The 20,347-nt window shown below is 41.5% G+C and overlaps 1 protein-coding gene across 3 annotated transcripts in view; it reads left to right on the forward strand.

Moving 5' to 3' along the window:
* The window catches only part of LOC124721743, an 855,569-nt gene that overhangs the window by 383,275 nt on the left and 451,947 nt on the right, over positions 1-20,347 (forward strand). The gene's annotated exons all lie outside the window — the stretch shown is intronic.

The raw sequence follows: 20,347 nt of genomic DNA on the forward strand, positions 1-20,347 counted from the left end.
GCTAAGGAAAAAAAAAATTATTAGTAGTTGGACTGGGGAAAAGGGTGATAGGAGAACCCATCTGGTAGACTTTTACACATAGCACTATTTAATCAGTGCTAATACTTCGTTAAAGATTCATGAAGGAAGGCTGTATACGTGGGTGATGGATGTTAACCAGACTTCAAATTGCAAAAAAATTCCAAGGGCAGATGATAGCTCCAGCCATAGTTAGTCGGTTATAAACAGCAGATTAAAACTGAAGAATCTGTCGAAAGATAAGAAATTAAGTAGATAGACGTAGAGAAATTGAAAGAACTAGAGGTTACTGATAGTGTCAAAAGGAGCTTTAGGCTAAGATTGACTTAAACAGTTTGAAGGAATGCAGTAGAAAACGAATGGGTAGCTTTGATAGATGGTGTAATAAAGACAACAGAGGAAGAAATAGACGAAAGATGAGGCTCAGTAGACATCGGTGGATAACATAGGAGATAATGAAGTAATTGACGAAAGTAGAAAAATATAATAGTGTAGCAATCCAAGCAGGCAGACGGGGGATACAGACGTCTAAAAGTGAGATTAATGGGAAGTAAAAAATTGTAGAGTCGTAGAAGCACACATGGATATTTAAATGGTATATAATCAAATGGTATGTATAATCAACATAGAGAGGCTATCTATGCGTTAACAAATGTCCCGGGTGGCAGCGAAAAGCAGCGCTGGCCGCCATATTCTGTAACGTCAGCACAGTAGTTTACCTAGATGGATGCAACATTACGACTTACATAAACATTATACACCTCTTTGATGCAACAGAAGCTTTGTTTTGTGATGGAAATCTCACGTAAAACGTTTTTTCTGAATCATAAATAGTGCCCTATGGTGTTTCAAAGCGACAGGAAGAGTCTGAAGGAATTATCGAACGTCAATAGGGGAGAGGAATTTCTTATTAAGTTTCTATTTTGATGTATTCAGAATTCGAGACAGAGGCGGAGTTTATTTACTGGGTTTCATCACCTAAGGTTTCCTCTGAAAATTGGAAATTTGTGGTAAGGATTACGGGACCAAATTGCTGAGGTCATCGGTCCCTGGGCTTACACACTACTTAATCTAACTTAACCTAACTTACGCTAAGGACAACACACACACCCTTGCCCAAGGGAGGACTCGAACCTCCGACGGGGGGAGCCGCGCGAATCATGACAAGATGCCTTAAACCGCGCGGCTACGGTTTCCTCTGCATTTCGAGAAGAATCTTATTAGTCTACTCTGAAAAGCTGACATTATCGGTACTTCACTTGCAGGTTGTCCACCTCCTGGTAGCTGAGTGGTCAGAGCGGCGGAATGTCATACCTAACGGCCCGGGTTCGATTTCCGTCTAGGTCGGAGATTTTCTCCGCTCAGGGACTGGGTGTTGTGTTGTGTTCTTATCATCCTTCCATCCCCATCGACACGCAAGTCGCCGAAATGGCGTCAATTCGAAAGACTTGCACCAGGCGAACGGTCTACCCGACGGGAGGCCCTAGCCACACGGCATTTCCATTTTAATTGCAGGTTACATCACTTATGCAAAACTAAATCAGTTGAGGACAGAGGAAAACAGATAAGACATACGTACACGAAGTTTACATTGTTTAAAGGGCAGTGATGGGCATTTATTGTTAACTGGTCTACTTAATGTCGAAATATATCCTCAGCTACATTTTATTGTCAGATAACTGTAGGCCTAGATGAAAGAGCACTATTTATTATTAAACTTGTTAGTTACTGTATATCAAAACGTGTTTTATTTCCGTTCTCTTTATTCCTGTTAGCTTAGATTGTCGCAAGAGATTTGTTTGGTAGCTGCCGGCCGGTGTGGCCGAGCGGTTGTAGGCGCTTCAGTCTGGAACCTCGCGACCGCTACGGTCGCAGGTTCGAATCCTGCCTCGGGTATGGATGTGTTATGTCCTTAGGTTAGTTAGCTTGAAGTAGTTCTAAGATTTAGGGGACTGATGACCTCAGATGTTAAGTCCCATAATGCTCAGAGCCATTGGAACAATTTGTTTGGTAGCTCAATGCACAGCGTACAACGATATGTTTCACTCTTATTTCATCCATTATCAAATTATCCTTGAAAGCCGGCCACTGTAAAATCAATGGTTTTGCTCGTTGAACAGTAATAATGGCATTTCTACAATGACATCACATACGTGGGCAGATGGAATGGACGAAACCTTAGACGACGAAGAAATGTGCGAAGTTCAGGTAAACACACCCAAGAGGCACAACAAAGTTCCCAGAAAAGGTCAGCAGGTTGATATCAGATTAATGGTGCCGGCCGAAGTGGCCGTGCGGTTAAAGGCGCTGCAGTCTGGAACCGCAAGACCGCTACGGTCGCAGGTTCGAATCCTGCCTCGGGCATGGATGTTTGTGATGTCCTTAGGTTAGTTGGGTTTAAGTAGTTCTAAGTTCTAGGGGACTAATGACCTCAGCAGTTGAGTCCCATAGTGCTCACAGCCATTTTTTTTTTCAGATTAATGGTGTCCTTTAGGATGTTGAATCGTGCAAGAGGTTACACACTTGTATTAATTTTCAACCTAAATGAATTGATCATAGAGGATTTCGTAATGGCTATTTTCCGAGAAACAAATATCCTAACGCTATATGACATAAAACGTGACAGTCCTTGCTTCCATTACAACTCCTCAAAGTGACACAAAAGCGGCTTAATGCTACAACAACAAAAATCCTTCTCACGTGTGTGTAATTCTCCCCAACACCATTGGTAATTAAATATTCTGAGCACGTTTTTAAATGTTCGTTTACTCGTCATTTGCTTTTACTAAAATACCATCGATCTGTTGAATGTACCTCTTTTAATAGGCAACGTAATACCTCAAAGCGTGGAATGCCATTCGGGTCAGAAGTTGAATAACCGAATGTAATAGTTATAAACTAATTTGCCTGTAGCTATACGGAAAGAGATCTGTAATTACAAAAATACGCTTGTTGATATTACAGTAAAGTCACCAAAATAATGCAGACGCTCGTACATAGCAAATCACGCGTGAGATGAAGTAGTACACGAAAAACGCACTTCAGTATCGGAATCATTTCCCTAAACGCGTCGTTTCTATGTCTGGCAGCAGCGAATGCTATTGTAGAACAAAAACAAGCATATGATCCCGTGCTAGCAGAATACTAGTATTTCGCAACCTTACGTTGGAAAACATGGCGGCTAAGTTTTCAATCAGCTTCGAGTATGGCGGAGCCTTCGCCAGTCTGTTGTTTATATAGGTCGTTGTATTAAAGCGCTGAGCATATCGCGTGTCAAATGTACGAGGAGGCGAAACAAGTCTATAGTAAACTAAACGAGAGAAAGTCAGAACACTACTCAGCACAAAGCATGAAATAAAGGAAGGCATCTGCAATCACTTCACTGACTTGATGTCCGGTGGATCTGTTGACAACAGCGCACGGGAAGACCCCTTACGGCAGGTTCGGTCACGGCGTGCCTAAGCGATTTATAGGTGGTGTTGGCCAGGCGCGGGCACAGTGTGCGGACCGGCCAAGACTCGGCCTGTCTCAGCTTTGCTCGTTCGTCTCCGGAAATACTCCGTACAGTGCGACATTTCATCCAGCATAACTGTGCGGCATTTTTCAGTCGGCAAGATTCCCTTTAGCGCGGCAGTATCGTGGTGTCGGCGCAGTTTACCCTTCACTATTTGTTCGTCGTATGACGGACGTTCACATGTTCAGTGACTGACTCCACAAAATGAGACAATCTGGCAATCTTTCGTCATAAACCTTCAAAAATGAATGTGAATAACAGAAGAGAGGGTTGAGAATCCTCAATATCCATTATGCAGTTACATAATCGACGTGTACTGCAAATCTGCTATGAAACGTCATTACAAGAACATGTAGAAATAATTAAGACTTACCTGAAAATGAAAGAGCAAAAAATTACCACGAGCGACACACGGGGTTGTTCTGTACATCAAGCTAAATTTGCAGGTATGGAACACGTGAACAAATTGAACTGAATATTAGATATCGCACGCATTATTCAACCGGTGAACTGAAAGGAGAGTATGTAGAATTAATATGTTACTGCCCAGTACGTTTGTGAAGTCAAGGGGCATGTCTGAAACGATTTTTCGATTTAAAGCCCGCTGTTGTTGAATTTACGAAGGAAAAAGTGTGTAAGAATTAAAATCAGAACAGCCGGCCGCGGTGGTCTAGCGGTTCTAGGCGCTCAGTCCGGAACCGCGCGACTGCTACGGTCGCAGGTTCGAATCCTGCCTCGGGCATGGATGTGTGTGATGTCCTTAGGTTCGTTAGGTTTAAGTAGATCTAAGTTCTAGGGGACTGATGACCACAGATGTTAAGTCCCATAGTGCTCAGAGCCATTTGAACCATTTTTTTTTGAAAATCAGAACATCCGGAATGGAGTGCAGTCCTCACATTTTGAGTGGACTTGACTGCACACTGCCCATCGTGAGACAGTGCAAGGTGAGAAACAACTAATTTCTGATTTGATGCGGATGAATTTAAACAGAAAATCGCTTTGTAGAAGGAACAAATTCTGACAAAAAACACAGTCCAGTTCCCTAAGCTAACAGGCGTTACGGAAAACAGGCTTGAAATAATTATAGCAATTGTTGTTTTTGAGGACACTATCAGTCTTAACATGTCTTCCAACTGGTTTCGAGACGGTTTGCCGCTTCAGTTGAAAGCGCCGCTTTGCATGTGCGGATGTAATTAAATGATTTTTAAAGTAATTTCCCGTTTTAAAAACAAATCGCTTGTGATAATACTGTCCAGGACGTCTACATTGTTCTCCTCAGGGAGAGTTTGTGTGTCTGTAATGGGTTTGGAAACTACTTCCATCGGAATATGTTACTGAAGGCCTTTTTTCGATTATGAGACATAACAGGCACTGTTACGTAGGAAACTGAATGCGATAATCTGTGAACTGTCTCCGTTTTTCTGTCTGTATGGCGACACTTTGTACCAGATAAAAATTGTATTATGTCTTCAGTGTGCCAAAAGTAATTAAGTAATACTGAAAATTTATTGCGTTTGTTTATGTTATTGAGAAATACGAACCCAAGACGTATGCTGTACGACTGCATTGCCTTTTAAAACCGAGCTAGATAGCGCAGTGGTGAACACACTGGACTCGCTCGCATTCGGGAGGATGACTGTTCAAACCCACGTCCGGCCATCCAGATTTCCCTAAGTCGCTCCACGCAAATGCCAGGATGGTTCCTTTGAAACAGCACGGCCGATTTCCGTCACCATCTTTGACACAATCCGAACTTGTGCTCCGTCTTTAATGACATCAATGTCGACGGGTTGTTAAACCCAATCTTCCTTCCTTTCATCCCACTTAAATACGGCGCGTTCGCCGTTTACTGCTCTTCCCCCTCTTCCCGCTCAGACAACATGGCGTGGCGGCAGGGGGAATTTTCAGTCTCACTTGACGCTGTGGCACACCGGCTGGGGAATGGAGTGTGCGCCGAATTCTTTGTCACCCCTGCTTTAAACAATCTTCAAAGAAAAGTAAGCAATACCGACTCAGAAAATCCCACACTGGAGATCGACAAAGACGACTTGGAAACTGCAGCAGCACACAGTTATAAAAATAAATTGTCGGATCCTGATGGTATACCGGCAGAGTTTTATCAAATTTTCCAAGAGCAAATGAAGACTAAATTGTTGTGCACATTCAGTGAACTAGTGATCCTTGTCGCAGAAATACCAGATACCTTCGCGGAAGGAATTGTTGCTTCAGTATACAAAAACCCAAACAGTGATTCATCCAAAACCTAAGACCCATAGCATTGCTTAATAGCGATTATAAGATAGTGGCTCGCTTACTAACTCAGAGGCTCAAGACAGTAATGCAACTAGTAACCAGCACTTAGCAAACGAGCGTGGGCAATAACAAATCGATTGTACAGATCGTGTGTGATTATAGAGAGATAATAGCCAAAGTTTTTTCAATTTAATACCCAGAATATTAAGAAAAAATTAATCCAGAATCGTAATAACGGTCAGCTAACGATAACAATTAATTGCGACAGTTCAGTAAGAAAAGGCTGCTCAATGCCTATCGCGTTGTTCGCCATCGCATTAGAACCTGTATTAGCCACTCTGGACCAACAGCTAAGAGGACTAAAAATAAATGCTCAAAATGTGTGTAGGGCATACGTCGATGACATGGGTCTCGTAGTTACGAATAGCAATGACGTAGTAGTCATTGGCTAGTACAAACTGGCGTCAGGAACAAAGCTAAATAAATCTAAATCAGATATTATGAATATCGGATGTGGAATAGCTATGCAAAATCCAGGGTGTCTAAAGCTAGTCTCCTACATGAAAATATTAGGTATCGACTACGAATCCAACGCAACGCACACCACCGCCTCCAGTTGCAAAAAGTCCTCGCAAGCATATGAGTAACTCTTGAAGAGCACGGTATTGGCAACTCGATGAACTTCAGAGGACCTCACTGCCAGATACCGTATGTCGTTTCAGACATCACCTATTTCTCAAGACACTTCTAGTAGAATTGCGTCGGCCTTAGGCCACTTCGTGACTCGTGGCACCATCTTCTAAGTTAAATTTGATACTCCAATTCTCCATGAACAAAACAGTCAGTATCAAGTTCAAATCTTTATATGTATATACAATGTATAAACTATGGAAGATATCAACCAGCATCTCAGTTACTAAGTGAAATTACTCCTGCCTATGTGAAACCACCTATAAACTTGCGACACGACCGGATTTCACCATTTCAAGCATTTTCTTAACCGAATTCAGTTAAATACAAACATTCCGTCGAAGACTATGACCAAGGCAAAATAAATATATCTTTAACGACAGAAAATAAAAATACTCGTACAAACGCGATCGAACAAAAATTTCCAGCCTACGACTGCGAGCCTATTAGGAAAAATATCAGTTTCCGGGATCTGCCATTAAACGCGAAGGCGACACGGTACAAAGTAGTTAACGGGAAAGTTCGGACCAACTCCAGACACTATAGTAACCTCGTAGCAGGTAACCCATATGTGTATTTTGTAAATTATTCGACAACGAAGAACACAGATAAGTAGCCATCCAAGATGCTCACAAGTTTATCCTTATCAACCGATGAGTAGTCGCGCGGGATTAGCCGAGCGGTCTGAGGCGCTGCAGTCATGGACTATGCGGCTGATCCTGGCGGAGGTTCGAGTCCTCCCTCGGGCTTGTGTGTGTGTGTGTGTGTGTGTGTGTGTGTGTGTGTGTGTGTGTGTGAGAGAGAGAGAGAGAGACTGATTGTTGCAACATATTATTTACAAACCGACTGTACTGTGCTGCATGCAGCGAGAATGTTGTTGTATGAGTTCCGTGGAAGATTTGAAAACGGAGTGAAAAGGTTCAAAACTAAACGTAACTGAAATTTGGCAAAGTGTCCGGGAGAAGCTAGCGAGTATCTAACCGCAAGACGCAATGCTGTGAACTGGATTAAAGGACGGGCAACGTACTGTATACTGGCAGAAGAAAGTAAAAGCGGGGAGGGCTTTTGGCTGTATATCACTACACAGCATCACAGCTTAACTAGAACTAAGTATTTATGGAAAAGTTTGCAACTCCTTAAAACTTAGGATTACGTAACAAAAAATTGACTAAATGGAAAAGACTTTGAAGAAAGGAAGTAATGGAACAAAAATCCCATGTCTCTATGGAAAGCGAACATTCAATACAAGACACGAATGAAAGAAAATAACAGTTTTCGGATAACATTTTTTATAGGGAAGAAAAGACAAAAAGGAGAAACAAAAGAAAATAAACAAAAAAGCAAATTAAGGGTAGAAACTCCCATGAAGTGAGGGCACTTGACACAGTAGATCGTGATCAGCCCGTCGGATGGGGACGTTAAACTCGCAGCTGCTTTGGTGCTATTCGAGAGGAGTAGGCTGTGCGCCGACACCAGGTTTCACCCTCTCCCTTTCCTTCATCAGTAACAACATTACACCGTGCACGCACTCGTCAGTCATCCCTACGACACAGTTACACATTTGGCACTCCATAACAGGTCGGTGGAAGGCAACGACAAACCACCTCTATCAGGACGTAGCCAAGAGCGGCATTGAACGATTCGTGCGTCTGTTCAAATGGCTCTGAGCACTATGCGACTTAACATGTGAGGTCATCAGTCCCCTAGAACTTAGAACTACTTAAACCTAACTAACCCAAGGACATCACACACATCCATGCCCTAGGCAGGATTCGAACCTGCGACCGTAGCGGTCGCGCGGTTCCAGACTGAAGCGCCTAGAACCGCTCGGCCACACTGGCCGGCTGCGTCTGTTCCCCTACGCTCATTTTATGCGTTGGGACGAGTTTGTCTGTTAGACGTACTATTCGTTCATAAACCATAAAAATAGACAAAACCTCGTGTGCTTCAAAATATAATAATCTCCAAACAGAGAATGAAATTTTATATGAACTGCCCATGTATTCTATATGCTTGTCATACGCTTTCTTCCTTAAGTCCACATCCTCTCTGGTAAGCAGAAGTGTGAAGGAAAGCATATTAATATTTTCGGTAACTGCTATTTTAGAATACATTTCACGAAAGTTCACTCTTTTCTCTGACCATTGACGTACCCGTAAGACCTTACAGACTTACATTCGCTATAAGAAGCACTTTCGTGTCGTTCCTGGTACTAATTTAATGGGTGTTGGTTGTAGTTGTAGGTTATTTCTAGTGACTTGACCGGAGACAATGATGATAAAGGAAAACATGTTAAGCGTAACAAATAACTGTTCCCAGAATTAATCTTTCAGCCTGTATTGAGTATGCGTTGTGTTGAAACTTGCTGAGGAAGTGTCGGAGAGGTGCTGGCTGCTGGCAGAAGTGCAACTGTGAGGACGGATCGTGAGTCGCGCCTAGATAGCTCAGCCAGTAAGAGCATTGGCCCGAAAGGTAAGGTTGCAGATTCCGAATCACGGCCCGGCACACGGTTCTTATCTGTCAGGAAGTTTAAAATAACTAACTTAATGTTAAGCGTAACAAATAACTGTTCCCAGAATAAATGCGCGGATTCTGAACTTATCGAAGGTAGTACGAAAAACTGCTGCGGTTCGTATTATACGCTAATAAGAGTAAATAATAATAATAATAATAATAATAATAATATGTTCAGATGTGTGTGAAATCTTATGGGACTTAACTGCCAGGGTCATCAGTCCCTAATCTTACACACTACTTAACCTAATTTATCATAAGGACAGTCACACACACCCATGCCCGAGGGAGAATAATAATAATAATAATAATAATAAGACGAAGTGAAATTTTCTGTAACGAATTCCTTAGTGCTGTTTGAGGTTAATGCTCCAATAAAGTCTTTTATAAAGAACGTTTCTTTTTTGTGTTGCTTCGAGAGCTGTTTATTGTATTGTGATGATTGTGTCGTAACGAAGGAAGGGAAATTACTGATTACAAACTGCGCCTTTCATCGGGTTCAATAATATACTCTTTGCTTTTCATACTATTTATTCTTCATCGTGGAGTAATATATAGTCAACTGTAATTCTGTTGAAACACTTGGACGATGCGTCGGTTAAACGTGCCGTTTGTCGCAAATGGCTCGGCGCAGAACGTTTCACTAGATAACTTGCTCATAGGAGGAAGGCTCCAAGGGGGCAACTTTTTTCTTGTAGAGTAGTGCGTCGCGACAGGGGTACGAGGAAGTAGCTACACTGCATTCATTCCTGTAAAAGTGAAAGTGATACCCTTTAATGTTTCTCTAGATCGGTCGCTTACTTCAGTCTTGACATACGTGAAGCCATGTTGGGGAATTTTTGTTGTATACGTCGAACAGATTACCGGTAGACCCTGATTATGTGGCTAAGGTGTTAATCGAAGTGGAGCGCCCGCATCTCGTGGTCGTGCGGTAGCGTTCTCGCTTCCCACGCCCGGGTTCCCGGGTTCGATTCCTGGCGGGGTCAGGGAGTTTCTCTGCCTTGTGATGGCTGGGTGTTGTGTGCTGTCCTTAGGTTAGGTTAGTAAGTTCTAGGGCACTTACGACCACAGCAGTTGAGTCCCATAGTGCTCAGAGCCATTTGAACCATTTTGAAGTGGAGCGTGATTCACGAATAACATATTCAGTGACTTAACGTGGTTGCTGCTATTGTTGTTTCAGGAAAGCTTTCCTTGGTAATGCCATTTGGCATTTTATATTCTCAGTCAGTCAGTTATTCTGTGGTGCAAAAAACAAAACTCATCTGACGGTTAACATCTCATTTTGTAATCCAAGCCCCCCCCCCCCCCCCCTCCCAACCTTCCATCACCACTTGGTTTAATTCATACAACACACTACTCTGCTACCCTTGTTTTACTTGTATCTACATTATAACTCCTGTTCGAGGTGCTATCCATTCCAGTCAAATGATATCTGCCTGACACAACAACAATGTCGTGGACAAACCTCAGTTTTTCATATTTCATCTTCCTGCTTTTCAGTTTCTTTTCCAACTTGTTCTTAAGTTTTCCAGTTCAATGAATATATCGACTAACATTTTCTACTCCTTTGAATGCTAGGATTTGAAACATATCTGTTAAAGATATGCATTATGCTAGATGGAACGTTACTGTCGAATAAAATTCTCTCTTTCATTGCCGTTAATTAATAATAGTTTGTTTAGGATTAGAAAAGCTGAACAGTCTATTTCTTATTATTTTGTCCGCAATCACTCCGTCACATTACGAATGCATAGTTTTTTTCTGTGTTTTGCCTTTCTTTAGTACTTTTCAAAATTTGTTTAGAGTTATACAATTATAAACACTTTGAAAGATTTATGCCTGATGGTAATATTGCACCCGTTTTTAGTGTATATTAGTGTGAGTAATGCAGTGAGAGAGAGTTCTTACATTGCGCTTGATAATGAAAGCAAAACTGAAGGAAAAAAAGCAAGATACACTCATATGATTTGTCGATTTAGAAAAAGCGTTCGACAGTGTGAAGTGGTAGAAGGTGTTCCAAATTCTAAGCAAAATTGGAGTAAGCTGTAGGAAAAGAATTGTGATATACAATATGTACAAGAACCAAGAGGGAACAATAAGATTGGGAGTCCAAGAACTAAGTTTTCGGATTAATAAGGGTGTAAGACAGGGTTGCAGTCTTTCGCCCCTACTATTCAATCTATACGTAGAAGAAGGAATAACTGAAATAGAAGAAAGGTTAAAGAGTGGGATAGAAAGTCAGGGTGAAAGGATATTGTAACACTTTTCGCATGGTATCGATTCCTGCACTTCATAATCAAATTGGTCACTGAGCAACAAATCCGGTCAGACTTGGAATTGGTAACTTCAGTTGACATTTTGTCGCTATGTTGTAAAGATTAACCACTCTTAACTGGAATAATAACGTTCTCAATAATGACATTTACTTACTAACGTAAAACACAAATTAATCTTTCCAAGTTAGTGACATTTGATGATGAGCCCCTCCCGCCGGAGGTTCGAGTTCTCCCGCGCGGGCGTGTGTGTGTGTGTGTGTGTGTGTGTGTGTGTGTGTGTTGTTCTTAGCATAAGTTAGTTTAAGTAATGTGTAAATCTAGGGACCGATGATCTCAGCAGTTTGGTGCCTTAGGAATTCACACACATTTGAACATTTTGATGACGAGCCAAAATTTCTTCGATGATTGAAACTACGTAATCATGCAATACTAATCAACAGGAAAGCATAATGGACCCAATCTAGTCTATTATAAACCATGACTCGTTATTAACCTTCAAAGTCAACAAAACATGAAAGCAACATCAAAGTCCAAGAAGCACATAAATCACGAAATTTCATATAACGTAAATTATATACCTTTTCTGAAATTTGTATCTCACTAGAAAGCTCAGACGATGGAGAATGTGGAAAAACACTCACTCCTCATCAAATTTGCTAGATTGGGTATTATTCAACGCAAGTAAGAATTATACTGCGTCGTAAACAACATACCCAAAACACAACTGATACACTTCCATGTCATTTGTAAAACTCAACTTAATTTTCTACAGTCAAATAAATTAAATAACACGAGAAACACCACATGTTTTAGACAGGTATAATAAAATTGTAATGATGACCAGGTCGCTCAGAATGTTACACGCTAGTGAAATTATACAATTTTTTTTTTTTTTCAAAAAAGAGCTCGTAAAATTGTATCTCCATATTTAACGGGACCCGGAGGTGCCTATGCTGCCCATGTTAAAATCACTAAGTTTGAGGAACATTTATGAATAAACTACCAAATAGAAAAATTTGAGGTTTTTTTACATATAGAGTGGTTTAGTATTGCAGTTATGACAGAGGTATTTTGGAGTATCTTTTCTAGTTTCCTTCCAATTATTTTTTTTATTAATGACCCAAATTTTTTTTACAAATAATTGCTTTATAATTAAACTGAAATGAAACGACTGAACACATTGTCAAATGGCTGTGTTACAATGTAAGTTTGACCACTAGGAGTGCTGTATAAAAATTTCATCTCTCTAGGTTGAGTGGATTTTCAGAAAATGTTCCTTATATTCGAAAAATTCTAATTTACAGGAAATGGTTATCAAAGTTTCTCAATACATTCGTGCACTATAGGATGGATTATCAGGTTCTTCTTCTTCATCCTCCAAAAGCTTCCTCTTCTGTCTTCTTTTCTGGCCTGTTGCTCCATCATACTTCATATGCCTTTCTCTTCTTTCTGCTCCTCTTATCCTTTCTCTGTCAATATTTCTTAGTGCTCGTACAGTGTTCACCCCAGCTGTAAATCCTAATGCCTTCAGAACTTCACACTGTTCCCTTGGTTTTAGGTTGCTATTGCATCATAAATGCCAAAGTGCAGTGTTTTTATGCTTACAAACACCCTTTTAGGAATCACTTTCCAAATCAAATTGTTTACGCCATCATTAGGATTCTGCGTCTTTCCCTGTAGACATTTGTGTAACAATTCTGGCTGTGCTAAGTCATGAAAAATCGGTTTTATTGCATTTATCACAGCTGCTGGCAAACCATGTTTGTGATCATAGTCCTTTTTTGCATTATATTTGCACCAGGAATCTTTTGGGCACAGGCTGTGTTTGAGGGTATTCATTGGAAGAGGCAGTATGAAGGAACAATGCCCACACTGCTTTTCGCATGTCACTAACATTACTAGTATTTTGCCTTATAGCATACCCATACTATCTCTGTAGACGTTAAATCACCTCATCAGTAAGCCCACCTCTCCCTCCTATTGTCTTTCCATCACTGAGCTTACTTGAACCCAAAGTCTGTTTGAGCTTTCGAAGCCGTGCACCCATACGCTTTTGCACATGCCCAGTGCATTCCAACTTTTCAACTACAAATTCATTTCCATATGGTTTCAGGTCCTCTATAGTCTTGAAACATTTGGAGTCACCATCCCCAAGGTAGTATTTGTACCTAACGTTGTATCTGGGAACTGAACGTTCAAAAATTTGTTTCACTCCATCCACTTCCATTGCTCCACTTGATCCACTAAAATTTGCACTATCACCACAAGTAGCAGTTATAACCCCTTTCAGGTATTTATGAACCATCTAATGCCACTACCAAATCCCTAGAACCACCGTTCATTTCTACAGATTCCTCCACTGCTTCCTTCATGGTTTTCAAAGCCACATCTTCAACAGAGGATCCTACCAGTTCACAGTAGTACCCAAATTTGCTTGGAGGCGATGGCTAGTTCATAATACCACAAAACAGTTTACCAGCAGCAGACCCTTTTCCAATGGATCGAAGACCATACACAAGTCGACCATTCACATCAAACACTCTAGATCGTCCATTTTCACCAAAGACTCTGGCATGTGAATTGTAGAAAGTCACTTGATACTTGCAACATGCAGATTATCTTCATCTCACAAGCTAAACCAAAGTGCTTTGTTATCTCTAGTCCCACTCCTACACTTGAACATATTTTGCACAGAACACTTTCTTTCAGCACAGAAGATAATAATCCAATATTCAGTACTTCGTTAATATCATCACTGTCACTAACATATTCACAAAATCTGTCACTTCCACCAGTCAGCTTCTTGCTAGAAGATGTCACAGGGCTATGGCCGGCCATGTGTTGCTTAGCAGAAGAACGCACTGTTTCAGTAATTGTAGTATCGCAACTTGGTATTAGTGTTAATTTTCTTTTCCCTACTTTCTTCCTCTTCTTATATACATGGTTACTAAAACGTGGCATCGTAACCAGAACAACGCTTTATACAAGAAGTGTAATACTACCAACAACAGGCGCAACACTGAACTACAGGGCTATTACAAATGATTGAAGCGATTTCATAAATTCACTGTAGCTCCATTCATTGACATATGGTCACGACACACTACAGATACGTAGAAAAACTCATTAAGTTTTGTTCGGCTGAAGCCGCACTTCAGGTTTCTGCCGCCAGAGCGCTCGAGAGCGCAGTGAGACAAAATGGCGACAGGAGCCGAGAAAGCGTGTGTCATGCTTGAAATGCACTCACATCATTCAGTCATAACAGTGCAACGACACTTCAGGACGAAGTTCAACAAAGATCCACCAACTGTTAACTCCATTCGGCGATGGTATGCGCAGTTTAAAGCTTCTGAATGCCTCTGTAAGGGGAAATCAACGGGTCGGCCTGCAGTGAGCGAAGAAACGGTTGAACGCGTGCGGGCAAGTTTCACGCGTAGCCCGGGGAAGTCGACGAATAAAGCAAGCAGGGAGCTAAACGTACCACAGCCCACGGTTTGGAAAATCTTACGGAAAAGGCTAAAGCAGAAGCCTTACCGTTTACAATTGCTACAAGCCCTGACACCCGATGACAAAGTCAAACGCTTTGAATTTTCGGCGCGGTTGCAACAGCTCATGGAAGAGGATGCGTTCAGTGCGAAACTTGTTTTCAGTGATGAAGCAACATTTTTTCTTAATGGTGAAGTGAACAGACACAATGTGCGAATCTGGGCAGTAGAGAATCCTAACGCATTCGTGCAGCAAATTCGCAATTCACCAAAAGTTAATGTGTTTTGTGCAATCTCACGGTTTAAAGTTTTCGGCCCCTTTTTCTTCTGCGAAAAAAAACATTATAGGACACGTGTATCTGGACATGCTGGAAAATTGGCTCATGCCACAACTGGAGACCGACAGCGCCGACTTCATCTTTCAACAGGATGGTGCTCCACCGCACTTCCATCATGATGTTCGGCATTTCTTAAACAGGAGATTGGAAAACCGATGGATCGGTCGTGGTGGAGATCATGACCAGCAATTCATGTCATGGCCTCCACGCTCTCCCTACTTAACCCCATGCGATTTCTTTCTGTGGGGTTATGTGAAAGATTCAGTGTTTAAACCTTCTCTACCAAGAAACGTGCCAGAACTGCGAGCTCGCATCAACGATACTTTCGAACTCATTGATGGGGACATGCTGCGCCGAGTGTGGGAGGAACTTGATTATCGGCTTGATGTCTGCCGAATCGCTAAAGGGGCACCTATCGAACATTTGTGAATGCCTAAAAAAACTTTTTGAGTTTTTGTATGTGTGTGCAAAGCATTGTGAAAATATCTCAAATAATAAAGTTATTGTAGAGCTGTGAAATCGCTTCAATCATTTGTAATAACCCTGTAATTCGAAACGGTAAACAGCAGAGAGACGATGTTCCGTGCTCTTAGCGCTTAATTTGTCACAGAAAACAATGTAGCCAACCCTTGCACACTCGCTGTATTCGTAACAAAGGCGCTGTATGCGTAACTTCCCCAGGAAGTCACGAGAGGCTGTTTGATGCATTCAGCGGCCGCCCATTTCCTCTGCAGGCGTGGGGGAAAATGGTAATAACTCCACTTCTAGGGCGAGTAGAACAATAATTCAAAGTTTACATTAAAGAGGAATGTTCCAATTAATTTTCGGTAGCAAAAAAATCGTAATTGTTTTGGATTTGACCACCTCCGGCACCCCTGAAGCACCGAGATTGTAACATCTGATTTATTTAAGAGATACACCAATATCTGTACTAATTTTTACGCCTGTATGGAATTGTGGTAAACACATATATCTGAAATCAGTATTGTAATTGATAATTTGAAATTGGACGTGCTTCAAAGCCCTCTAGCATTTCTAGGCAAACGTGACTTGAACTGTGTACATGATAGAGAGCAGGCGTATGTGTAACTGGTTCAGTAAACCTGCTATTGCGCAACACTGATGGAAGTGATCCAGCATATAAGCTTTGTAGTTATCAAGCTACTAAATATCGATGTCTTCCACCATAAAAACGTATTTACATAATTAAAAGGCAACAGAGACAATTACGTAAGGAAGCTGCGCGAAACTGTAGAATCTGGGAACAAAGTGCAAATGGAAGAAAACAAAGCAACAGAAGATAAGTACTAGCCGCTTGAAGAAGCAGCGGATTTCGTTGTGCACATCTCATGACCTATGATCTCACCTACGACTTCTAACGAAGAGCGCTGAATACAGCTTACAATATCAATGATAAGGTTCGCTAATGACATTGCTATCGTGAAAATGAAGACTAACAGTATCTGTTAAATGGAATGAATAGTACAATGAGTATAGAATATGGATCGAGAGTAAACCAGAAAAGACAAAAGTAATTAGAAGTAGAGAGATGAGAATAGCGAGAATCTTAACATCAGAATTGGTGATCACGAAGTAGACGAAGTTAAGGAATTCTGCTACCTAAGAAGCAAAATAAACCTTGATGGACGAAGCAAGGATAACATAAAAAGGTGACTAGCACAGACAAAGAGGGTATTTCTGCCCAAGAGAAGTCTACTGGGGTCAAACACAAGCCTTAAGTTGAGGAAGAGATTTATGAGAATGTAGATTTGGAGCACAGCGTTGTATGGTATTGAAGAGTTTGAGATGTGACGATACATAAAAATACTGAAAATCAGGTGGACTGAAATAGGATACAGAATGAGTAGGTTCTCCACAGGATCGGCAAAGACAGAAACACCTGGAAAACACTGACAAGAAGAATGGTCAAGATGATCGGACATCTGTTAAGGCATCAAAGATTAATCTCTTTGGTACCAGAGGGAACTGCGGACCGCAACAAACCAGACAGAAGAATGATGATGACAAAATGCATTGGATATTTCAGTTAAGTTTCAAACTTCAACTAACAACGCTGATAACAGTCCTGAAAATGGAACTTTTAAGTGACAGTCTGCATGGAATTAAAGACTAATATTACTAAAGACCACAGAAAACCTTGTAAGTTCAGACAATCAGCACAAATTCAGAACAAACCTCACGTGTGGAACAGAGCTTGGTTTTTCGTGCGCGAAATCTTTCAGCAGTAAAAGTCATGTGAACAGGTACATTTTCTCTTCCTATAGTTGCGAAAGGTGTCGATCCATAACCATGACACAATCATAAGAAGTATCTTCGTAGATATGCGACTGGCTATACAAAGTTTTGACCAATAAAAACCCGTAGGTTATGCCGGACGACGAATGTTCAACAGAATCGCCAAGGAAACATAATTGGACACCTTTTGTTCTCGATATACATAAACAGTTCATCAGATAGGATCTCCAGCACTGTCAAGTGGGTTCGCTGACGATGCTGTTACCTACAGGAAAGTCTCGTCGTTGGACGATCGTAAGTAAATGCAGAAAGGTTTGAACAAAATTCGTACTTGTTGTAATGAGTATAGGCTCTCTTTAAATGTGGGTAGGTGCAAGATAATGTCCGTAAGAAAGAGAACGAACTCGATAGTAGCAGATTACAAGATTAGTGGCGAACATATGGAGGATCACATCGTTTAAATATTTGGGGCAGTTGTAACAAACTGGGTGAAATAGGATCAACACCTTAAGACAGTATGAGGGAAGGCGAATAGAAGACTTAAGACTAGTCGAAAGAATTCTTGAAAAGTGAAATGCATCCTTAAAATAAATCCCATACTGAACACTAGTCCGACAATCTATTATCGGAAAGTAATGCTTCGGAGCTTGTAGTCCTCATCGAGTAGGCTCGTCTGCAGCCATAGACAGAATTCAGAGACGCGCTGGCGTAACAGTTCGCTATAGCACGTATACAAGTGTAACTGAGATGCTGGGGGAACTTAAATAGGAAGCTTTAGAAGTAAGGCGATGTTTTTCTGCGAAAACCCTTTGGGTAAAGGTAGAGAACCTACATTCGAGGAAGACTTTGTGATCATACTGCTGCACCCTCTCTCTCCTAGGCTTCATGAAAATATGTTAAAGACAGCCGAGGGCGCGTAAAGAGGCATATACACTGAGGTGACGCAAGTGATGGGATAGCGATATGCACATATACAAATGGCGGTAGTATCGCGTGCACAAGGTATAAAAAGGCAGTGCATTGGCGGAGCCGTCATTTGTACTCCGGTAATTCATGTGAAAAGGTGTCCGACGTAATTATTGTCGTAGGACGGAAATTAACAGACTTTGAATGCGGAATAGTAGTTGAATCTAGACGCATGGGACATTCCATTTCGAAAATTGTTAGGGAGTTCAATATTTCGAGATCCACAGCATCAATACTTTGCCGAGAATACCGAATTTCAGGCAATACCTGTCAACGGACAACGCAGCGGCCGACAGCCTTCACTTAACTTCCTACGGCAGCGCCATTAGCGTAGAGTTGTCACTGCTAACAGACAAGCAACACTGCGTGAAATAATCGCAGAAATCAATGTGGGACGTACGACGATAATATCCGTTAGGACACTCTGGCGAAATATCGCGTTAATGGGCTGTGGTACCATACGATCGACGCGAGTGCCTTTGTTCACAGCACGTCATCGCCTGCAGTGCCTCTCCTGGGCTCGTGACCATATCGGTTGGAGCCTAGACGACTAGAAAACCGTAGTCTGTTCAGATGAGTCCCGATTTCTGTTGGTAAGAGCTGATGCAAGGGTTCGAATGTGGCGCAACACCACGAAAAGGCTCTGTGCAAGCTGGTGGTGGCTCCATAATGGTGCGGGTTGTGTTGGCATGGAATGGACCGGGACCTCTAATCCACTTGAACCGATCATTGACAGAAAATGGTTATGTTCAGCTACTTGGAGACCATTTTTAGGCATTGGTTTACTTCTTGTTCCAAACAACGATGGAATTTTTATGGATGAAAATGCGGCATGTGTCCGGGCCACAACTGTTCCCGGTTGGCCGCCATGGTTAATTCCGAAGACCCTAATGTTGGCAAACATTGGCGGTTGTTCGGTAGTAGATATCATTACAACGGTAAAAATGCAGTCTTTCAGCTGAGGAGCCAAAGTAAAAATCCATGTACGCACATTGTGATTATCTTTGCCGCTATTTACCCAAATCACTCCGAACGAATACAGTGGAAATGCCTTCAGTAAAGACAGCTACTTGGTTCCGCTGTTCTTTTCGATGGAGTAGTTCGCTTTCTATGCTGATGTAATAGGTTTTTTTCTGAAGCTAGTATAGTCGGCCAGAGTGGCCAAGCGGTTAAAGGCGCTACAGTCTGGAACCGCGCGACTGCTACGGTCGCAGGTTCGAATCCTGCCTCGGGCATGGATGTGTGTGATGTCCTTAGGTTATTTAGGTTTAAGTAGTTCTAGGGGACTGATGACCATAGAAGTTAAGTCCCATAGTGCTCAGAGCCATTTGAACCATTTGAATCTGAAGCAAGTATAAAGAAAAGCAGTTTCCGTTATTACAAGAATATGACTAGCATGTATCTTGTGAAGTACTTTCCATTGTTTTGAGGAAGGAGGATTCTTTCTCATTTAGAGAAGTGAGAGTGCTATACTACGAAGGGAGGAACTGTAGACTTACGACGAAGAATGAATTTGTGAAACACTAGTGTCGATCTGTGCCACACGCCGTCAGGTGGCTTGCGGAGTATGGACGTAGATGTAGATGTAGTTAGCTTAAGATGTTCGATGATCCTCAAAACTTATAATAATAGTAGCACATTTTCCCTAATGATAACGCACATTACTGGAAGATTATTTCGTTTTGGATATGTATGTTGGCGGGACGTAAACACTTGCCGAAACAGACTAGACAAGTGTCGAGATATCAGATTGAAGGCAAATATGTTAAATTACCGACTATCGCTTTGCTAAATGTATGTTCAGCAACAATTCAATGTAAGGAAAATGTTCCATCCAAGACGTAAAGGGTATCTAACCCAAGATTTACTTGTTATCTACAGAGTGCTCAATTTGCAAACGTGTGACTGAGAATGAAACGACAAAAATGTACTTCGCACTTTTATATCCTAACATAGAGACTGCCACCTGCTACTAACAGTCTTTAGTGCCGTTTTACTGGTAGTACTGTTCTCATAAATTACTTCTGGCAAGCGATA

Source organism: Schistocerca piceifrons, chromosome X, assembly GCF_021461385.2.
Source record: "Schistocerca piceifrons isolate TAMUIC-IGC-003096 chromosome X, iqSchPice1.1, whole genome shotgun sequence".
NCBI lineage: Eukaryota > Metazoa > Arthropoda > Insecta > Orthoptera > Acrididae > Schistocerca > Schistocerca piceifrons.